Source organism: Meriones unguiculatus, chromosome 11 (genome assembly GCF_030254825.1).
Source record: "Meriones unguiculatus strain TT.TT164.6M chromosome 11, Bangor_MerUng_6.1, whole genome shotgun sequence".
Lineage (NCBI taxonomy): Eukaryota > Metazoa > Chordata > Mammalia > Rodentia > Muridae > Meriones > Meriones unguiculatus.
In genome coordinates, this window is record NC_083359.1 from 16,949,366 (window position 1) to 16,965,323 (window position 15,958).

Consider the following 15,958-nt stretch of genomic DNA (forward strand, 5'->3'; position numbering starts at 1 on the left):
TCGTTTTTGACGGTTAGACTTGCAAAAAGCATCAGCCGCTGGATGGGGTGGGAAATGGCTACCCTCAGAAAGTGCCTTGCTGCCTGCTCGGAATGAGGTGGACTCCAGCAACACCCCACCCATTCCATCTGAAGAAAATCTACATGCGCAGCCTCAGCAGGCCCCACCGGTGTCTGCAATAATCATCTCCGCTTGAGATGTCACACCAAATATCAAGGCAATATGAAAACACGGCCCTAAGGAGCACAGGCTGAGAATGGGAGAGCTGCCTATACAAAAGCACTGCAGGTGTTTGGGGATTTTTTTTAAATGCCCCAAGTTTCCATTAAAAGGCTAGGCAGTGATTGGTCCCAGATGTAAGCACATACATGTGTTAGGGGGCCGGGGCAGCAGTGAGGACAGAGGTCATACAGGCACTCTGCAGCCATCTCCACAGTGCTGAGCTGGTCAGATGTGTGCAAGCCGAGGCCAGTGACGACCTAGACCCTTCAGAAAGGAAGGAGGGAGCCATGTGGAAGCAGGGGACCAGCAGTCCAAGGTTATCCTTTACTATACAGCAAGATTGGGGCCAGCCTGAGCTACATGAGGCCCTGAAGAAGGGACTGTGGGAGGGGGGAAAAGGAAAGGAGGGAGAAGAAAGGGGGGAAAGGAAGGCAAAGAGAGAGAGAAGAGAGAAGGAAGGAAGGAAGGAAGGAAGGAAGGAAGGAAGGAAAGAAGGAAGGAAGGAAGGAAGGAAGGAAGGAAGGAAGGAAGGAAAAAAGAAGAGAAAAAGCAGACATTTCTAAGCAAAACCTAACAAAGGAAACAAGGTGGAGCCGGGAGAGTGGCCAAGGTAGTCAGAAAAACACAAATTAGGAGTTGAGGGGGGATAGCTCAGGGGATAAACTGTTGGGAGCACAAAGGTCCTTGCACCCACAGATCACTAGGGAAACCAGTAATGTTATTCACACACAGTTGCCTTCTCAAAGGAGGAGATCCCTGTTTTCCACCCAGAAAGCTGGGAGAGGATATTGTTAATGACCGTGACTTCTGCTATCTGTACAGCCGGACCTCACCCAAACACCCCACAATGTTTATCCCAGACTCTCCTACCCTAGCCCTCTATTTTCAGCTTTGTTTTTCAGTCCTTCCGAGAGCCGTCACGTGTACTCTCTAGCCTGCCAACCTGAGTGCTGTCTCGGTCAGAGACCACACCAGCTCCTAGGCGCTTGGGCTACAGAGTCCATCTCCATGGTCTCATGTACTTTGAGCTGAGTTTCTGTGGAATTATGCCTCGGTGTGCACCAGGGGTTGTATTACACCAGGAAACTTTTGTCCAAACTGTACTGTGTTTAAATAGACTGATAATAAACGGTCTGGTGTCAGACCCTCTGGAAGTCGGAACCTGCACTTACTAAGTTGAGCTGAACCAAAGTTCCCTTCTTGCCTCTTGTGGTCCGTTTCCCTGCTGCCCGGCTGTGACGCTTGCAAGGGCACACACTCCTCCACCACCATCCCCTCATGCCCTCACTTGTGCAATTATCTACTTGCCCTGCAACTGTGAGAACCTGACATCAGGTCCCCAGAGCCCACATCAAGCCATACACAGTGGCACGTGTCTACAACCTGGACACGCCTAGAGCAAGGTAGAAGGCAGTGACAGGAGAATCCACAGAAACCCATGGGCTACCGGGCCTGCTGTGTGCAGGGCTGAATAAAAGATTCTGTCTCAGATAAGGTGAGAGATGAAGAGCAGCCTGCCTGCTTCCTCCTGATCCCCCACAGGCACCGCCACTGTATCTGCATTCGTACCCACCCACGGATTTAAACAAAATACAAGTTAACAAAACAATAGAAGTTTTTATTTATAAGTTAATCTGTAAGTTAAATAAACTAGTTCTTTTAGATGTGTTTTAGCATTCAAAGAAAGACAAGTGTGCACAGCACTCTAGAATGATTGGGGTTCTGATCTCAGCTGTTGGGAGCCGCAGACACCTTCCCCAGGTGGCACAGCTGTGACCACTTGACAACCTTGGGGAAACAGGTGTCCTGAGCATCCTTTGTCCCCAATAAACAGGTGACAGCTGGGGTATAGCACATCCACGCGGGAATGGATGCACTGAATGGACACGCTCTTTCCTCCAGGCACATACAGTCCGGTAGCCATGGTTCTTTTAGGGACCACGCTGATGTTTTGAGTGTTTACGCAGTAGACCTGTCAAACACCCACACTTGAGGTCATTTCTCATGGTCTGGACCTGGCCTCAAGCACAACTTACCGACTTTCTTGTAACTTGCCCAGAGATTTGAACTAGGAGGCTGCGGTGACAGCTCAGTCTTGTAAATATGGTTGCACTTTGCCAGTAGTAAGAGCCTGAGTGTGACCTCCAGAACCCTCGTGAAATGAGCAGAATAACACAAAAGCCAAAAATAACACAAAGAGGGACACAGTTACCTTTTCTGGTCTGTCTTTCTCCTGTTGTTTAAAATACACGCTGATACATCATTGATACGTTGTAATACGCAGAGAACACTTTCTTTTGTCTCTCTTTAACTCTTCAACTCCTGCAGTTTGAAACTCAGGCTCTTGCAGTAGCCAAGCACTCTTTCCATGGAGCCATATCCCCAGGCCTTTGTTTATTTTTATATAGTGGCAAGGTCTTGCTGAGTGACCCCACCTGACTTTCAATTCATTACATAGCCTAGGCTAGCCTGTAATCTGTAATTCGCCTGCCTCAGTCAGTGACATATTAATATCTGAGATCACTAGCATGCACCAGGAGCTGCAGGGTTGGCTCAGGGGTCAAAGTGCATGAGGAACAGAGTTCAGATCTCTGAACCACATAAACACTGGGCAGGCACAATGGTTCACCTGAGGGTCTAGCCTTTCCTGACTACACACATGCAAAAGCATGCAAACAGCATATACACATGAACAACACACACAAATAGAAACATATTTTAAAAAGCATGTACCGCTGAGCCCACCAGAATTGTAATTTTTTTTTAATTTTTATTAATTACACTTTATTCACTTTGTATCCACCCATAAACCCCCCTCCTCCCCTTCTAATCCCACCTTCCCTCTCCCTTCTTCACGAATGCCCCTCCCCAAGTCCACTGATAGGGGAGGTCCTCCTCTCCTTCCTTCTCAGGAAATAAAAACCAGGAAGGAAAGGACTGGCTTCTCTCTTTAAAGATTAAGCTTGACTGTATTAACATCTAACAACTTGCCCTGAAGCTGCTCTAGCAAATAAAAGGCATGTGGACAGAGGTCACGGGGTACATTAATAATCCAAAGTCAGAGGGGCTCAGAGTCCAGGCCACCACCCATCACCTTCACTCTTCTACCACCTGTGATTAAGACATTTGAGGGCAGAGTCCTGTCTGGCAGTACTTCCCGTGTGACCCGCCACATGGCAGCCAAAAGGACAAGACATTCAGTGTTGATTCTAGAAGCACCCTGTGTGAAATGAAGCCCTTCGCCAGGTTATCTATAACTCCGTGTCCATTGGCCTGGTGATGCTGGGGCAATTTGGAGTGACCTCTGCCTTCTCCGTGCTGTACATCCTAACTGCAGAGCTCTACCCAGCCCTGGTCAGCAGCACGGCTGTGGGCATCACCGCCATGACCCCTTGGGTGAGCAGTATCATGGCTCCCTACTTGGTTTACCTGGGTGAGGAGCAGTCTTCTCTGCCTTTAAGTTTGTCTGGTTTTGCATGGTTCTTGTGTGTGTCTGTGCATTTATGTCTGTGGATGCAGAAGACCACATGCACATGCTTGTGCATGGATGTAAAGGTCAGGGGACAGTCTCTGGGGTCAGTCCTTCCCTGACACCTAATTTGGGACAGGGTCTTTGTTGGTTATCACCTGAGGATGCCAGGTGGGCTGTGTAGAATGAGAGACTGTCCCTGGGGATACCCAACACACTTCTACTCACCTCAGAAAGGAGAGCCACAGCAGACCAAAGTGTAGAGAATTTTTAATTCAGATCATGGCTGCTCTGGCAAGAGATCGCGTCCAAAGACCTTCCATGTTTGTGTGACTGGCTGGAATGCAGATATGCTGGGTGGTGATGGCACATGCCTTTAAACCCAAGGGACAGAGGCAAGCAGATCTCGGAGCTCAAGGCCAGCCTGGCGTAGAGCAAGTTTCAGGTAAAGAAAAGTTTAGATCTAGGCGTGGTACTTCAAGCTTTAATCCCAAACAATGAAGGTAAAATTGGTTAATGGAAGAAAGTTTGAAAGTGATGTCTAATTGAGTGACAGACAAAGTAACAAATGAGAGAAAGATTTGACAGGATAGGACATGCCCAACTCTCACAAGGAGAGAGAGGAAAGGGAAGCTACTTAAGGGAGCAGCACAGAGAATGAGAGAGGGAGGAGGTAGTTTACAGAGAGAGGTGAAAGAAAGAAAAAAGTAGATACTGGTGAAGACAGAACGAGCCAGAGAACAAGAAGGAATCAAAAGATTAAAACATATTGCCAAGCTTAGTATGAAGCCAAGCTGAGCTATTCAGTCAGAAGGCGAGTAATGCCAGAAGGCAAGAAAAGCCAGTTTGAATCACTCAGCTAGGAGAGGAGTTTGAGCCAAAAGAGCTTAAGTTGAACCAGTCATCCAGAGCTCAAAAAGAACAAGAAAGGGTGAGCTTATTCAGCAGTAAGTTTCCAGGCCTAGAAGCTTCCAAGAATAGGCCTTGGTTAATCAGGCAAATAAAAGTTACTTTTACACCAATGTAACCAAAGTGCAGTCTTGGTGAGCCATGATTTTATTGGAGTTGCTAACAGGAGTGTGGATGAGGGGTTACTTAGAGGAGGAAGGATGATTCAAAAGCAGCTGCATTACTAAAAAGCTCCACCCCCAACACACTGGAGACAGACTGTGAACGCTGAAAGCCTGAAGATCTCTGCACAGCTTGCAGGTGGCTCAACCGGTCCCAGAATCCCTTCAAGGTACCTCAGTTAGACTGTCTCCTTGACAGCCCTTACTGCTTCCATAACCCTGGTAAATAAAGGACTTGTGTATCTGGTCAGTTTTAGGGACTTCCTGATACTCTTGAGTTGTTGACTTCCTTAGTCTTAACCAACTACCCTTTAGAACTTCCACGGTCTTTCTTGAATATTGCCACACAACAAGCTTGATCTTGAGCTTCCAGAGATTCAGACATGCTTTGTGTAGCATAAATATACTCTGAACAATCAAAATTATGTCTTAGGTATAACTTTCTAAAGCATAACATAGTCCCAGAATTGCGTCCTTTCATGTGGGTGTATATTACTCTGTGCTTTCTTTTTAAGAAGTACTATCTTCTAATATATGCATGTAGATAATTTACTGAACCTGGTTCCCACGAGCTGACAGGCCAGTTCCAGGCTTTTGCATTCCAAATGTTCCAAAATCAGGACCTTTTAGTGTCAATACTTATGTTCTGGAAGAACCTATACAAATATTCCAAAAACAAACAAACAACAAACTCTGAAATCTGAAATACTTTTAGCACCAAACCTTTTTTTAAAAGGTTTTTAGAGGATTGCCACAATGGCTGTGCGGGGACCGCTGAAGGTTCTGTTTAAGCTCAGCCTGCTGAACAGAGGCAGCCTTGGGAAGACAAAGTTCATGAGGCACCACTTGATGAGCTAGTCAAGAAGTATGTAGCCACCCTGGGCGTGGAGGTGCACCTGCTCGTCTTCCATACAATTTGTAAAAGGTCCCTGTTCGTTATGCATTTTCCGTTAGAGCACGTGCTTGTTCCTCTGTTTCTATTTCTGGCTTCAGATACATTCTGATCAACAGGAGAATCGGGAAACCTGCACAAACTAGTTCAATAGGTAGAGATGGCCGTGTACACTCATCGGCCAAGAAGAACGGGCACCAAGAGAGACGGCTATAGAGGCCGAAAACTGTCCTCGTGAATCCACACCTGCCTTGCCATCACCGGCAGCCACAGCTTTCAAACCAGGTGGCTGAGCGATCGCCGGTAGCGGAAGCCTAAGGCCGGAAGCCAGCAGCGCCAAAGCCACGATGGATGACGTAATAGCATCAGCCACGTGTCAGCAATGTGTCTCGTCAAACACTGAAGCTGAGGCCGCAGCACAGAGCGCTCCTGAGACACGCGGCGTGGGCGCATGCGCTTTCACAAGAGTGGCTTCCGGAGAGCAGTCCTGTAACAGACTGCTGTCCCCTGAGCACATCCAGCGCCGCACCAGACTGACTTTTAATGTACTGCCGGTTGACATCACCTCCTGAAAACAGCGGCCTTCGAACATACATTTTTTTTCTCTTATCACTGTTTTACAAAAGACTTTTTGATGTACCATCTCAATAAACTGACGTTATTTCAAGCTGCGCGTCTAGAGCATTTCTGGCTAATTGGGAGTGGTTTCCTCTCTGCTGTCCTATTTTTAACAGTTTCCGTGTAAAGCATCGACACTCTAATCGTGTGGGGTGGGGGGTGGAGGATGACCTGAGGGAAGGAGGGGCTTTCCTTCCACTATATGGGTCCCAGATGGGTCCCAAGGATCTAACTCAGTTCATCAGACTTGGCAGGCTCCTTTACCCACTGAGCCATCTCTCTGGCCCCATCTTGTTGTTGTGAGAGATACAGCATCTCTCACTGGGACTCTAGGGATCAAACTCAGGTCCTCATGCTATGGAACAAATACTTTACTAACTGGGCTATCTCTCCCAGATCCTGATCCAAACAGGCAAGCATCCACAGAATTGAGCAGAGAGATGGCTTAGGAGGTAAAAACAAAACGCTCATCATGTGAGATTGATGACCTGAGTTTGATCCCTGAACCCAGGTAAAGATGGAGGGAGGGAACTTACGCCACTATGCCGTCCTCCGATCTCCACCTGTGTGTTATGGCGCATGCACACCAAAACCTCTCTCTCTCTCTCTCTTTCTCTCTCTCTCTCTCTCATTCTCAATAAGCAAATAACAATATAGATTTAAAATGAAGGAAGAAGAGTTTCTGATGCTTACCATGGCTTGGCCACGCGGATGCAGGCCCACAGCCTTGGTCTCGGTTGTTTGTATCTTGTTCTTTACCGTTCCTAGGTCACCATTCCTTCTACACGCAGCCACAGGGCTGCCTTGCTGCCTGTCCTGCCACCCAAGGCGCTGTCCTTGGCATGTCACCCTACTGGCAGAGGCTGTTGATGTCTGTGTTCTCTTGTACCTCTTATCACCCTCACTCAATTGCCCCTCAGTATAATTCTTGGCCTTGGGAGGCCAGGGACCTCTCTTGCTTAACTCTTCATCTTTTTCAGGAAGGCTTAGCACAGCTAAGAATATAACAGGCATTGTTATGATATGGGCTTTATCTTTGTTTGTTTGTTTGCTTGCTTGCTCTTTTTCTTTCTTGAGACAGGGTTTCTCTGTATAACAGAGCCCTGGCTGTCCTGGACTCACTTTGTAGACCAGGCTGGCCCCGAACTCACAGAGATGCCCATCTCTGCCTTCAGAGCGCTGGGATTAAAGTCACATGCCACCACGCCTGGCTTATGGTATGGATCTTAAATGGCTGTAGACATGGTCCCTAGCTGATGGCACCACTGAGAGCTGGTGGGACCTTTAAGTGTGGCTTCCTTGGAGTAAGTAGATCACTGAGGATGAACTTCACTGAGGATGTGTCTTCTAATAATAAGAAAAATGTTCAGTTTTCCTTTCCTTTTGGCTTCCCAGCTACCCAAAAATGAACAAGTTCATTCCACTAGATTCTCCCTGCTGTGATGTTCAACCAGGAACCCAAAGTGATGGGGTGAAAGAACCACCAACCAAAGCCCCTGAAAATCGAGCCAAAATAAACCTCCTTTTAAACTGTTTCTTACAGGTCTTTTGTCACCATGACAGAAAGACATCGAAAACTGGATTCAATAAGTAATTTAAATACTTTTTCATTAGCCTGATGAAAGTATTCTTTTTGATATGTTGACATTTGAAGTGTATATATGTATAGAATATACATAAGTGTTCACGTGAGGTTGTACACAGATACATGTAAGCACATGTACACATCTGTATGGGTACATGGGGGGTCAGAGGTCACCCTCAGTTGTCCTCGGTTGTTCTCTGTCTCATGCCTAGAGATCTCAAGGATCCGCCTGTCTCACCTCCCTGGTGCTGGGGTTGCAAAAGCATGAGCTGCATCTGAATTTTATGTGGATGTGAGAGGTCCAAACTGGGGTCTTCACGGTCATACAGATGCCAGCTCTCCAGCCTCCCAACACCTGAATTTCATACAACTACGCAGTGGGCAGGGCAGGCATCTCTTTGACCTTCACTAGTCTTGTGACTAACTCAATCCCAAGTTCACAATAGAGCACACCTAAATCTCTCCGAGGAGCAAAGTAAGCTAAATACAGGTCAGATTCTATAGACTGACTGAGAAAAGCAAGTTTACAAGAAGGGTCTGCGGGAGGGCCGGGTGCTGGAAAGTCCCCGGCCACACAGACTGAGCAAGCGTCACCAGGTGATGAAGCACGCCTGCTCCAGCCTTCTGGACAGAAAGCAGATTCTGCTCTCCTTCCCTTGAAGGAACAACCCGATGCGAGTTTCTCTCAGTCGGCCTATTGGGCCTGTCTTTATGGAGGTGTCAAGTGCACTTTACGAAGAGTTTTGAGGTTGTGGTGTCTGAACCGTATTAAAATGGTCTGCACCACACCGTGAAGTTTAAATACACCTAAAATAAATAACTCTGGGCAAGATTCCTAAGGTTTGCCCCAACGCTGGCTACTGAGTTGTGTCTCACTAAATGCCTTCTTGGCAGCTCCTGACCCTGCTGCCAGTTGAGGTCCTGGGGGCCCCTGCAACCTCCACATAAGCCTCCAGGAAAGTCTACGCTTACAATTTCCACATCTCTAGAACCTAGTTCCTTGCCTGGATTCTGCCGGCTTCTTAACAGGGCCCTCCTCCTTCCTGTGGCCCCCGCTTCCCTTTAATCTACTCTCCGCTTTAAAGTGACCTCACCCGATCTCGTCCTTTCTCAACTCAAAACCTTCTAACACCTTCTCCTTTAAATCAGATGGGGAATGGGATGTAGGTATACATGTATGTGCAGGTGTAAGGCACATGTGACCATGTGTGCATGTGTGAATGCCGGAGGTCGATGTCAGGTGTCTTCCTGTACTGCCCCGCACCTTATTTTTCGAGGCATGGTGTTTCGCTTCCACGGGCTCACCAGTTGACTGGAACAACTGGCCAGTGGCCCCTGGGGTTCTCCTGTTTCTGCCTCTCGTCACTGAGACCACAGGAACAGGCCATCACAGCTTTTTACATGGGTTCCTCAGTCTGATTTAAAAAAAAAAAAAAAAAAATCACGTCTTGGGTTAAATTTCCAGCACTGTGTAAACCAGGTACCTAAAATTTAAAAACCCGAAGATGGAGGGAGGGTTAGAAAGAAGTCAAAGTCACCCTCAGCTGTGTCGTACGTGTGAGGGTAGCCTGGACTACCTGTGACACGGTCTCAAGCAAACCAATAAGACAAAACAAAGCAGGAATCCTTACAGTGCCACCATTGGTTCAGGACAGCCCTCATCCAGGGGCTAGTGTAACGGTTCCTGGCCCTCGCTCCCACCCTTCACGCTAAAGCCTCCCACGGATGACGATAAAGTGCAAATGGTCATCGCACTTTATGAGGCTGCATCGCTTACTCCAGCTCCTGTTAACCTTCGTGGCATTTTTCCTTCGGGGCCCCCTGTCTTGGCGCACATAGGACACGTGTTACAAGTCCTCTTTGCCTGAAAAAGATCTTCCAGGAATCCTCCCAGCTTCTCCCACGCTTTGTGTCTTGCTCGAATAAATAAATCTTTAGCCGGCCACCCCATTTAAGACTGAGCCCTGTTCTCTTTCTGCCCTGCCCTGCCCTGCTTCCTTTTTCTCCACAGCAATTATCAACCCCTGATGTCTTCACTAAGTTGTTCGTTGATTTTGTCCTTTGTCTTTCTCCCTCTACTAGGAGATATGCTTGTTGAGACGTTCAGACAGTACTTAGGGTGCTGGCAGTATAGCTCAGTGGTTAAGCACCTGCCTAGCATGTCTCAAGAGCCTGAGTCAACCTCCTACTGCCCACCCATGTACTCTCAGACACTCACAGAGTGCTTAGCGTGCAGTTAGGTATCCAATAAACATGTGGTGAGTTGTTGGGCAGGGTACACACCAATAACCCCAGCACGGAGACTGGAGGATCACAGCCAGCCCAGGCTACCTAGCAAGATCTGTCTCCAGAAAACAAAGGTGAATAAGAAAAGGGAACCAGTAGCCTCAAGAGAGAAACTGAGGCCGATAAGCTTCCTATGTAATGTTCTACTTCTCAGGTAACCAAGAGTCCTGGGCTAGGGAAATGGCGTAGTGGGTAAAGCATTTCCTGCATAAATATGAGGACCAGAGGTTGAATTCCCAGAAGCCATGGAAAGTGGGGTATGGTCACGTGCCTCCGGGTAAAAGGGAATCTGAGAAAAAGAAAAACAAAACAGAACAAAAAACTCATGGGCCATCTAAGCAGGCATACGTGTTGGTGAACAAAAGACCCTGCTAGTTCCAAGCAAAGTGAAGGACAAGGGTAGCCGAAGTTGTTCTCTGACCGCCACACAAGCACCATGGCGCATGCTTGCGTGCATGAGTGCCTTCATTCATAACTACAAACCCACATACACAGATGCACACACATTCACACTGCACACACCAAGAAAACATTTTCATTCCTAAAAACAATGATGTGATACTATCTTCCGTCTAACACACAGCACAGATGACGTAGCACCTCAGTTTTAGAATACCAACGAGATTGTGACTGAAGACACTCTGGTGCCACGGCCCAGGCTACGTGAGACCCTATCCCAAAACAAACAAATAGAGCCATAAGCAGGACGAGTATTCATTATTAATGAAGAATGGCCAAATGAAGAAACTGTTAAAAGCTGTGGAGAGGGAAAAATTAAACGTCTGGCATTAACAAGTAAATGGTAGAATTATGGATGATTTCTGTTTTTTTTTTTCCCCTGTGGTTATTTTTTTCTCACATTTTACAAATACTTCCACAAATATATTACATTTTAAACCATAATAGCACTTTAATATAAATACTTTCATTGTCTGCTGAAGTAATTGTTTTGGTAATTGTTTTTCCTCTTTTCTTGCTGCAGATGAGCTAAGCAAATGCTTCTGCACCTCTGAGCTACACTCCCAGCTCAGCCTTAGGAAAGAACTATACAGAACTTGAAAAACGCAAAACTCTGGTGCTGGGGCAGCTTAGGCCACTTGCCCAGCCTGGTGCCCCCCACTTGGGGGCTGCACCCAGATCAAAGTCATTTTCTGAATGTTTGATACCTCCTATTAGCACTCACCTTTACTCTAGTTTAGACCCAACCAAGCTGGTTCTGCCAGGGTGAGTTACGTTATCACCAGGGTGATATTTAACAGACTGCTAAACAGGTTGTTAAAAAAAATATATATATTACAAGGATTTGAACTATTACCCAATGCCTTTGTCTGTGTTGGCACAGAGAAGTCTAAAACCTGATCTTGTGACCCTGGAGCCTAGGTTGCTCCAGCGCTGAACCCTGCAAGCTCCCTATTCATGGCAGTGCCTGGTGGCGCTTGGCAGCAGGGCACGCCTTTAATCCCAGCGCTCAGGAGGCAGAGACAGCCAGATCTCTGTGAGTTTGAGGCCAGCCTGGTCTACAGATAGAATTCCAAGACAGCCAATGCTACACAAAGAAACCCTGTCTGGAAAAACTAAAACCAAAACAAACAAACAAACAAACAAACAAAAAACCCTCATGGTGATCCCCACCCCACTGTCCACCAGCTGCTCTTGGCTGGTCCAGCTCCCTCCTCATGCCTAACTGCTAACATCTACTCACTGTTGTTTTGGGAGTGGGAGTTCACGAGGAACACTGAGACAGATGACGGGGTAGTAAGGAGTTTATTAGAAGCATTATTCATGCTGTGAGCAAATAGTATGGCGGGGTCCCAGGACCCCACATCAGGAACGGCATGGAAAGGGTCTCCGGTGAAAGGCAGAAATGGGGTGTCATTTTTACGGTTTTCTGAGGCTGGGAGAAGTTTCGAAGCACAAGCTTACAGCCAGGCTCTCTGATTCACAGACAGAAGGGGTGGGGAGCAGGACATGCAGTCACCGGCATCCCTGCCTTGATGTTGACTCACTTCCCAGGTGAGAGATTTTGGCACCAAGAAGTCCCACTAATGACTCACGGACGGTGTCTGTGAGGTGCCTGTGGGTATCATGTTGGGTGTAGGGACCTTGAAGTTGGCTCAAGATACCCAAGACCAGGTTCTCAGCTCAAAGGAGATGTATTTGTCCCAGAGAAACAGAGGGCAGGGATAAGGGACAAAGACAGGAGATGGAGGACAAGGGAGAAAGGGAAAGGAACAAGGGAAAAAGGGAAGAGATATTTGTCCTGGGGAACAGACTATCCCCGCTTCCCTTTGAACTGTAATGCCAGGTTCACGGGACCCTCAGAGACCACCAGGAGACCATTCGATGTAATAACAAGAGAGCTTTATTACGAGAGCAATCGAACCCGGGACCCAAGTCTCACTGATGCAGCAGTAAAGAAGTGGGACCTCGAACTCTGAGTGAGCAGGGTTTTCAAAGGAAAAGTCTGTGAGCAGAGGGTTTCCATGACAGTAAGCAGAGGGGCACATGTTTCCATGATAGCGAGCAGGGAGAGGGGCCCGTGTCTTGACTTTGCAGGATCAGGTAAAAGTTAGAGGGGCGAGGTGACCTTCTCTGAGGCACAATTGCCTAAGGCCTATGCTTCTCTGAGGCACAATGGCTATTCTTCTAAACTGTATCTGAAACATTGGGGAGAATTTTCCCACCCGATTCCCAACCGATTCTCATTGATTATTGCCAGGGAGATAGTCTCTATTTTCTATGAAGCATTTTTTTTCTGTGATATTTCCTGGAGGCTGTTGCTAGAAGAATTAACTTTGTTTTCTGCCAGGGGCACATTTTGTGATATTTCCTGGTCCCTGAATTCAGATCCCAGTCAAAATGGCTCTTTATTTAAAAAATGGAGTTACACCCGGGCTAACTATACCCAGGCAAACTTAAACTCTTCAGAACCCTCCCAGGAAGCTGCTTGTTCTCCAGCTGCCATGAGCTTGAGAGGGGGGCAAGGCCCCTTGCATCATCTCCAACCGCCTGTGGTTTGACCCGGTAAATGCCTCTTTCAGACAACAGCCAGCCCAGTTACGTGTACCCACATTCTGTGAACTCTGCAAAGCCCTTTCTTTGGTGCCCAGGAAGATGAACACTTCATCACCTTGACCTCACATTTCTTAGAGCCAGGGCCACACCCAGATCCCCTCAGCCCCAACAGTTCCACCTTACACTATGGACTTTGCTTTCCTGTCCAGGATCAGAGTTTATTCTGCCCCCAGACCTCCTCAGCCGGCTCCTAAAATACAAGTCCAAGATCAATCGGCCCACTCTCACTTTTCACTTTCCATCCAGGCTGCTGAATTCAGGTGTGGATGAGAAGGTAGATGGAGGAAGCCACCAAGTGGGAGAGAGACACGCTCAGATGTGACTGAAAGCGTCATCTGTGCAAATGCCGTGTTACAAAGTTGTGGGCTTTCCTCTACCAACCCAGGGTAGGCGTGACATGCACAAATGGCTGGACTAGGGACTTTAAAGTTCAAATGAAGAGAATGGTAAGACGATAGGGGAACTATGATTTTTTGACACAAAGGGCCATGGGATGTATTGAAGAGGACGGAGTAAAATATGGCTTCTGTTAGGTCAAGTATGCTGTGTGTGTGTGTGTGTGTGTGTGTGTGTGTGTGTGTGTGTGATGGTACATGTGTGTATCCAGCTTGTGGAGGCCAGAAAGCAACACTGAATGCCTTCTTAACTGTTCTTCACTTTATTTTTATTCTCAAGACAACCAACAGCCTTGGCTGTCCTGGAGCCTGTTTGTAGACAAGGCTGGCCTCTAGCTCACAGAGATCCACCTGCCTCTTCCTCCTAAGTGATCAAAGACATGCAGGCTCACTTTATTTTTTAATATCGTATTTGAAGGGGTATCCGCAGGTGTCAGGCAGAGAAGTGAACTTGTGAAGAGATGAGAATGAAAACTCAGTTCAGGTTGCCTGCAACCTGGACCAAGACTTCGGGGTGTCCAATAGCAGGGAGTTTATTCCCAACAGATTTAAGCCCAGCATAATTTGTGGAGGTTTGGGGGGAGGGGAAGGTTTCCTGGTGCTTGAGGAAGCATAATTACATTGAAACTCAACTCAAGGTACATATCATTTATTCCAAGAAGACAGGTTTTAGAGATAGGGTACCTGTATAGATTAAGGACCTAGGGGTCGCTGGTCCTGGTTGTGGGAGCTTGGGAGGAGACCCTGACTCTAAGGGTCATTTAGATTACTAGCCATCTCCGGTCCTGGTTGTAGGAGCTTGATATGGGCTGGCCCAAAGAGATAATGCAGAACAGCAGGATATTAATCACTTCCAATTCCAGTTTCTGGATAGAAGAAAACGGTTTTTACATCATTCCCATCGAGAAGACAGTCTTGTGTGCTGACCATCCCTGGTCTCTCTGGAGCTCTGTGGGCATGAGAACCTGGGTGCTGTGCTCGCAAGGCATGTTTTTATTTATCCTTTGAGAATTTTATACATGCATAGGACATATTTTTGCCAACTTTACCCGGAGCCTCCTCCCCCAAGCCTGGATCCCTCACCATACTCCACCCCGATACTTCATGTTCACTTTTATTTTTTTATTTTTTTATTTTTTATTTTTTTCAATGCAGTTTATTCAGGAACCTTGAACAATCCTCGGACCCTGGGGAAAGCCAGCCCACAGCTTAAATAGCCTCTGGGTAGCCAACCCAGGTGTGCCACGTGGGCAATGCAGATAGGTCCACATACATGGAAGCAAGCCAGATCCTCAGCCTTAGCCAAATGTGGAATTGTTCGTGACAGAGAGCACTCTTCACTTTGATTTTTTAATAACCCACTGAGTCCAAATAGTACCTCCCGCATAAGGCTGGGTATAAGGCTAGCCACCGGAACAAAGCCAGCTTACAAGGCACCACGCCCCTGAAGAAAAATGACTGTCTCCACCAGCAGCTAGCAGCTAGCAATAGCTCCTCAGCCAGGTCCTCTTGGAGTTGGTTGGTTTGGCTAGACTGGCTAGCCAGCAGCAAGCCCTGGACAGCCTCTTGCCTACCTTTCTGTCACTGAAATTACAGGCAAGGGGACTTCATAGCCAGCTTTTTTCTTTTCTTTTTAATGTGGGTGCTAAGGCTAGATCTCACGTCCTTATCCCTGTGCAGTAATAACTTTACCAACCTCCCATTCTCCCCAGCTTCTCATTGCTCTTCTTTGTCTTTGCTGGAGTTATGAGCCTGTGGCACAGTGTTCAGCAGTGTCTGACAGTCCCATCAGGAGAGGAGAGGCGGGGCGCGGTGGTGCAAACCTGTAATCCAAGCACTCAGAGAGGCAGATGCAGGAGGATCTGTGTGAGTTCAAGGCCAGCCTGCTTTATAAAGGGAGGCCAGGACAGCCAGAGCTACAGAGAGAAACCCTGTCTTGAAAAAAACCAAAAGAGAAAAAAAAAAGAGAGAGAGTGAGAGAGAGGTATTCCTCTCCTGAAGATTTTTTTTAAAAGGGACCTGAAGGCTTAAATTCATCCTCAGCTTCATAGTGAGTTCCAGACTAGCATGGACTACATAAGACCCAGTTAAAGAAGGAGAAAGAGAAGGAGGAGGAGAATAACAAGATGAGGACAAGAACAAAGACAGAATGTTCCTTTCCTCTGTGTTTTGTTCTATGAAAGTTTCTGGGTGGTGTCTGTCCACACAGGCAAGGGTGGGTCAGTGTACTGAATTAAATGCTCTTTAGTTTCTGGTTTCTTCTGAAACAAACCCTCACAGAAAAACCTTGCAAGACACAGTGTTCCACCCACTATCTAGACATCCTCATGTGAAGTAGGCATATAA

At 47.2% G+C, this 15,958-nt stretch overlaps 1 long non-coding RNA gene across 2 annotated transcripts; it reads left to right on the forward strand.

The window, feature by feature from the left end:
* Window positions 1-3,394: 3,394 nt before the first annotated feature.
* LOC132646469 (uncharacterized) lies at window positions 3,395-6,320 on the forward strand. 2 transcript variants are annotated; one of them, XR_009584761.1, is made up of 2 exons: window positions 3,395-3,655; window positions 5,755-6,320. It is a non-coding gene; the product is annotated as an uncharacterized LOC132646469 (long non-coding RNA). The 2 variants fall into 2 exon arrangements; XR_009584760.1 differs by lacking the exon at window positions 3,395-3,655 and adding an exon at window positions 4,103-4,931.
* The last annotated feature ends 9,638 nt before the right edge of the window (window positions 6,321-15,958 follow it).